The sequence below is a fragment of the Nannobrachium achirus genome (genome assembly GCF_963921795.1).
Source record: "Nannobrachium achirus genome assembly, chromosome: 5".
Taxonomy (NCBI): domain Eukaryota; kingdom Metazoa; phylum Chordata; class Actinopteri; order Myctophiformes; family Myctophidae; genus Nannobrachium; species Nannobrachium achirus.
Genome location: NC_137814.1, coordinates 36,260,908 through 36,267,459, shown reverse-complemented (window position 1 = coordinate 36,267,459; position 6,552 = coordinate 36,260,908).

Here is a 6,552-nt window from a genome sequence, read left to right as displayed (position 1 = left end):
TGGCAGTGCCAGCATCATCGAGCCTCATCTGTGGATTCCTGCGGAAGCTCAGAAATGTAAATGATGGGTTCGCCTATAGAATGCTCCCTTAGAAAAGAGAAAACAACTTCCCCTAGTTCAAGGACAAAAACTCAATTCATTACGCCACTGACCACCTGCCAGTTTTGAAGAAGACTGGCTAGCCTTCCGGACATTAAGATTTCTGTGCATACTGTTAAAAGACCTTGAGTTTTAATTATTGCATATGGGAAAATAACACATTATTGTCTTGTATAATAAATATTTGTGTTGATCACAAAAATAAACGAGGCATTCGGTAATCTGCATGCGATAGCTCAAATCAGAAAAAAAGTAAATTAATTTGAGCTTTTTCTTATTTTGCTTTTGTGTAAGCATTAGTTAATGTTGGCAGACTGTTACAGGAAACAGACTTCAAAAAGGCTTCAAATCGGGTCCCAAGAACGGTGCAGACCTCATGGAGAAGGAACTGCACCAACATCACTTTCCCAGTTCACAGCGGGGAGCATAGCAGCTCTCTGTCGAGCACTCTACCATGTGGGTCTAGGGGTGTTTTAACAATGTTTAGCTCTATTTTCTCCATTTAGCATAAGCCTGTTGTCACATTTGGACGGCTTCTTCATAAATTGATGGTGTGATTCCTACATTTTCGGGACCGGCCTGAATGACAAAATATGTAACACAACATTCGATACCGAGGTGGCTGGCAAGCAACAGCCATGTGCACTGGACAGGCTCTTAGTGTAAATGTTTACAACCCCCCACTGAGCTGAGTGCTGCTGGGACTCTCCTCAGACTGAATGGGATTTAACATTGCAATGTGTAGTCTTCGGCTAGTTTCACCACTATAACTGCCTTTCTACTGCTACTTCTGACACCAAGACCAAGGATAAATGATGTTTTCAGTCCTGTGTTGTCACATTTGTCCAGATCCTCACTCTTTTACTCAAGAGGTTGCATAGGCGCAACAAAATGTGTATGCAGAACATACATCATTTTGCTCACACTAATATTACCCCCAATTAGAAATGTCTTGTGGTGTGTGTGTATTCTGCAAATTACACTGAAAAACGTTGTACCCAACCATTTTTAAATCTTCATAGTATAATTGACAATTGATAGTGGTTTGTGCTTTTGATGAATGTTGTTCGACTGACACAAGGGATATTGCAGTCTGTCACCTTTTGATGGAAGAGGTTGTGTATAGGAACACAAAATCAAGATCACCAGCAATAAGCAAGAATCCAAAAGATGAAAATGGTATCTTCTATCAGTCATGATGCAACAAGTAGAATAAAAGGTTGCTGCTGTTTTTTTCCCATTTTATTTGCATACAACTGATTTCTGAGAGGGAGGAGAAAGGGAAAAACATCAAAGCTAGCCGATCGGCTGTAAAAGCAAAGGGCTAAGTTTTAAAATGTCAGCTGATATTCAAAAATAAATTATCATGGCTTTTCTTTGCATGTCACCATACACCAGATAGCAAAGGTTTAGATAGAGCAATCTGATGATAAAGAGAGGAATCACAATGCATGTCAAATAGTCTCAGATCTTGCCCTTTGTCACCGATATCTTCTGTATTTCAAGCTAATACACAAGTTCTATTGCATTTCCCCATATGCAGTATTTGACACTATGGGATTGCGAATAAACAAGCATTATTTGTTGAGTAAATATATGCATGAACTTCAAATGATGGATAGATGGAAATAAATAAGAAAGCATTGTAACATTTATATTTTCAAAATCTAAATGGAGCGAGTCTGTTGAAGAAGAGCCAAGATGGCATTAAGGCTGAAACTGCAAACCAAGGACTAAATCGACTTAATGCCATCACATCTCTACCCTATTCATGCCTAAGAAAGGGGTGAGGAAAAGAGATTAGGTTATACTGTATATCTGCTGTCAGAGACTGAAGAGACCAAGTAGAGAACTTCACCTAAACAGAACGATGATCAAACAGACATGCTTTAACAGACATGCTTCATAATCTCATCCAGTATTGTCCCTCTCCCTCTCTCTCTCTCTCTCAACACACCCCCCTTCACTGCAGGTTCAGTAGAAAACCATAGACAGGGAACAGATTAAATGTGTGATGAAATGTCTGAGAAATATGTCAGAATACGCAATATCTGGATGTTTGCTCTTCTACCCACATGGAGTGCATAATCACTATTAGTAACACATATCCACATAAATATGATAATTCAAATTTTAAACACATTTATTGGGTTCATATTGGAAATCATCACCATCTGATGGCATAGTTTTATGGATAATTACTGCCACGGCGATAATGCAGCATATGAAAGAGAAGCCTTTGAGGTTTCTCCACTCACTGGGAGGAGAGTGCGTAGGTTTAGTTGTGTAGATGAGCTGTACCCAAAAGGCAAATATGTGGAAAGTTTGGTGACAAGCATCCAAGTGGTTAACAAGATTGTATCTGGTGAGCAGAAAGTGGAGGATATAGCTTATTCATTTAAATGGCAACATTATTTTCATGTTAAGTTCAGAGCAATCAGTAATCCTTCCAAATATAGAAAGAACTATTTCGTTTGCAGTAGAAAAATAATTATTCTAATACCCAATACTGCAAATCCCATTGATTTCTGTGCATGACACCATTTCCGATTTCCTCCCAGAAAACAAAAAAACACAAAGACTCTAGTAAACATTAAAAGCTGTTGTTTTATTTGGGTAATCTGGCTGCTTACTGACAAGTAAATAATCAATACAAATAGTTTTGAAGTGTCTGAAAATAGCCAGGCGATTTAAACTGTAACTAACAGCCATGCATTTTCCAGCTGCAGTGCAGTGCTGGGGAAATGACACCAGCTTTGATGGGTTGTATAGCTTTTGAGATGAGCCTCTTTATGCCGCTTGCAGTTCCATTATGGCTTTGTTGGAAAGCTTGTTTACCTGCTGATAACATACACTGGTGGATTCAGGAGCACCGATCCAAAATCTGCTGCCAAAGTCACTCAAGTCTCATTGTACTGCAGGAGGGGAAGAATGAAATGTTTACGCGGAGGGGAATGCAAATGCTAAATGTGAAATCAAACTATGGGACCAATAAGGGATCAGAATAACTTTGCCAGGTTTTATTTTTAGCCCAGTTGCAATGCTTGCTTTGTCAAACATTACATTTTAGCCTCTGTGCATCGACTTTGTATGTGCCTCTGTTTGCTCTCATTGGGAGAAATACAGTTTCACTTTTAATACAAATTGTTTCAATGTAGAACATGTATTCAAATAGGTTGAAAATCAATATAGTACAATAACTATAATGTTATATTGTGCTGTGCTTCTTAATATAAATCTGAAATATAATTAGCAGAGCAAATATGTGTCAAGGAGAAAATGCACTGTACCCAGTTATAACCATCAGAGCAGCAATTGATAGTCAGAAAATATGACATCCCCTAAACATCATTACGTGAAGCTTAGTGGTCCAAATAGACCCTTATAGGTCTGTAACTGAGGATTTTACAGTGTAGGTATGGGTCCCAGAGATATATATTTTTTTTTTATCTAACAAACGGGGGGGAAAAGGTTGAGAATAGCACATGAGAAATGCTATGGTTTCAGGTCAAAGGCATAGCCCCTCGGTTTGCATAACAAAGTGGAATTGCTAGACCTCTGGGAGCCATGCGGCCCCATATAGGCAGGTCTCCAGTGGGCCAGCAGGGCCCCACAGACGGGCATCTCTGGGGCCAGGTGACCCTGTCTCTGAGGTTAGGAGGAAACACTAAAGAGGGATGGGCAGGGAGCTGAGGAGCCACTGAGTGCGAGTGTGCAAGGCTGGTGATGGCAGCTGTCAATGGTTTGGAAGGAGAAGCAGACAGATTGTGCGTTCTGTTGGTGCAGCCAGTTCGCCACCTGGCAGGCTTTTCCTTGTTAGAACTTCTTGCTGTTTCTGTTCTTGTCAGAGATTTTTTTTCTCCTCTCGTCGTCTGCGTAGCAGAGCGACTTGGATTTATCCAAATGTTTAGGAATATTTATTGAATTGCAATCATGAGGATATTATGTTCTATATATTTCAATGAATTTCACTGCAACTGAATGCAGAACAGCTATGGATATAACCAGCGTGCCTATAAAATACATTATCCATTATGGCTTATTATGAGTGCAAAAATTTAGGCAAAACATATGAATGTGAATATGTTTATAGAGACATCTGAGTATTACATACAGAGGCTTTGTGAGTAGTGTTCTCTTCACAAGTTTCACATGGATATCTGTCAGTGTCCCTCTATGCCAGAGGTGGCGCTATACTCTGAACAGCCTGTTGGGCCTTTAGGGGACATGAATTAGCATGAATTAACACATGCTGTGCAATGAGAAAATAATTAATTCAAGTTATCAGTCACCTCTTCCATTCCAGGAATCTGATTGACAAGATAAAGTAATGTGCAAACTGCTTTTCAAAGCTAACAGCCACCCCTCTTATTAGTTAGTCATTCACTCTGTATAACACCCAGCAGAACCTGTCATTTCACAATTTTTTCCCATGTGCCCATGATCTCACCACCACTCCACTGTAGAGGCTGCTGCCATCTAACAAGTTGATACAGAGAACAATCCAATTCACGTCCAGTTTTCAGTCCCATAGCATCTGAGGCAGGCTGGTTAAGAATATGGCACATTCTGTTCTTTCTCAAAATCTAATTTTCAGGACACAGGGGAAGTCAGAAAAAGCTTGTGGTAGCCTACATGTATCTTTCATTCACCTACTGTATGGATGATTTGCAGGATCTCATTGGGTTTAAACATGGCTTGTCATCAGCAGTCAGCACAGAATTTCCCAGAAGCTTACTTGACCTCTTCTCATAAACCTTACTGGGACTGTTGATTCCTTAAACACAACAGATCACATGCTGCTCAATCCTACAGACAAGTAAACAGACACTACTGTTAAAGGTAGGGTGATTTCATTTAATTCAAATAATAACAAAATGTCTATAGATGTTCTGATAGTACTAGTTACCAGTTAGTGTTTGGTCCATATTTGGAAAAAATCTGTTTCAGTTTTGGTGGAGGAGACAAGTTTTCCTCCAATCAGGATAGAGTGGGGCCTTCCTCCAATCATGGTTGAGTGGGGGCGGGGCTTACGTGCACCAAGGCCTTCCCCCACTTGATCATGATTGGAGCCCAAGCCTGTCACCTACATGAAAACTGAAACTGAAACTTAAAGAAAATTAGCCTACCTTTAAGTTAGAGAACACAAAAGGCAAATGGCCTAATAGCATACCTAAAAACATCCAGTGCTGGTGAGTTTATATTTTGATATGCTATAGTTGATAGTTGGTAAGCTTCAGTGTACAAAACCCTGATCTGCATGAATGATGCATCTCTATGAATTGGTAGTGCAGATTGTAATGTTGGTACTGTAGTTAAGGTCAGGTAAATGCTAAATTTCATTTACCACATATTTGAATGTGTGGTAAATGGCATATCTGTTATCTTAGCATGTGTGATGGTTGTTCTACCTATATGACCTCGGGGTAAGAGACATATTTGATTTCTATTATTTTTACTAATAATGTTTTGCCTTAGTATTTCTTTATGCTGGAAGTGTGTACACTCAGGTTAGACAATTTGTTGTTAATATTAGAGGTCTGTTTACAGCCTTATTTACTTAACTCATGCAGAGGGCTCAATGTTAATTTATTCTACATCTTACAAAAGTGTTGTGCAATGATAGAAGATCTACAAGCTCACAACGCCTCATTACGAAAATAGCCTATATAATCAGGATTGTATAGGCCAACAACAAAGTTTAGCACAATTACTGAAAATGGTGAAGTGATGTCAAATGCTTAAGTGAATTATTTTTGATTAATTTGCTATGAATTTGCATGGTTTTGCAACAGGATACGCCATATTCTCCATTACAGCAGTGGTTCTCAAAGTGGGGTGCGGGGAGCGCCAGGGGTCCTTGAGGTGGGTTCCAGGGGGTCCCCAGCAAACTCGGCAAGGTCACAACACGTCACAAGACATTTTAACACAAATCATCTCTTATTGGGGCCCCTGGCAAAAATCCTTTCAAATAGGGGTCCTCAGACAAATTTGGGATTCCTTGACATGAAAACGTGTGGAAACCACTTCATTACACACCACCGAATATCTTATACTGGGAGCCGAGGTGGTGGTCAAAACAAGCTGCAAGAAAGAAAGACAGAAAAAACACCAAAACACTCTGTTCAAGTTGGATGGAAAGGGGGGAAATGTTTCCAAAGGAGGATAGTAGTTGCACAAAAGTAGTTCTGTTGCCTATGAGTGTGGTGTCAGTCAGTCCCAGTCCCCGTGGCCCTCACCGTGCACTGTGCACTGTGCACGCCGGCCTGATGGGAAACTGACTGTAGATCAGGACATGGCCTCGTTTGTTCACGGCCTCCCCTCTCTGAAAAGAGTTATGCTGTCTGTTTTGAATGGACAGCGTTTTTCTTTGTGTGCTCGATCAAAACAGAGGGCAAAGTTAGTCAGCAAGTTGCATAGCTTCTGCATTCTAATTCTTCGAGCCTCTTTTGT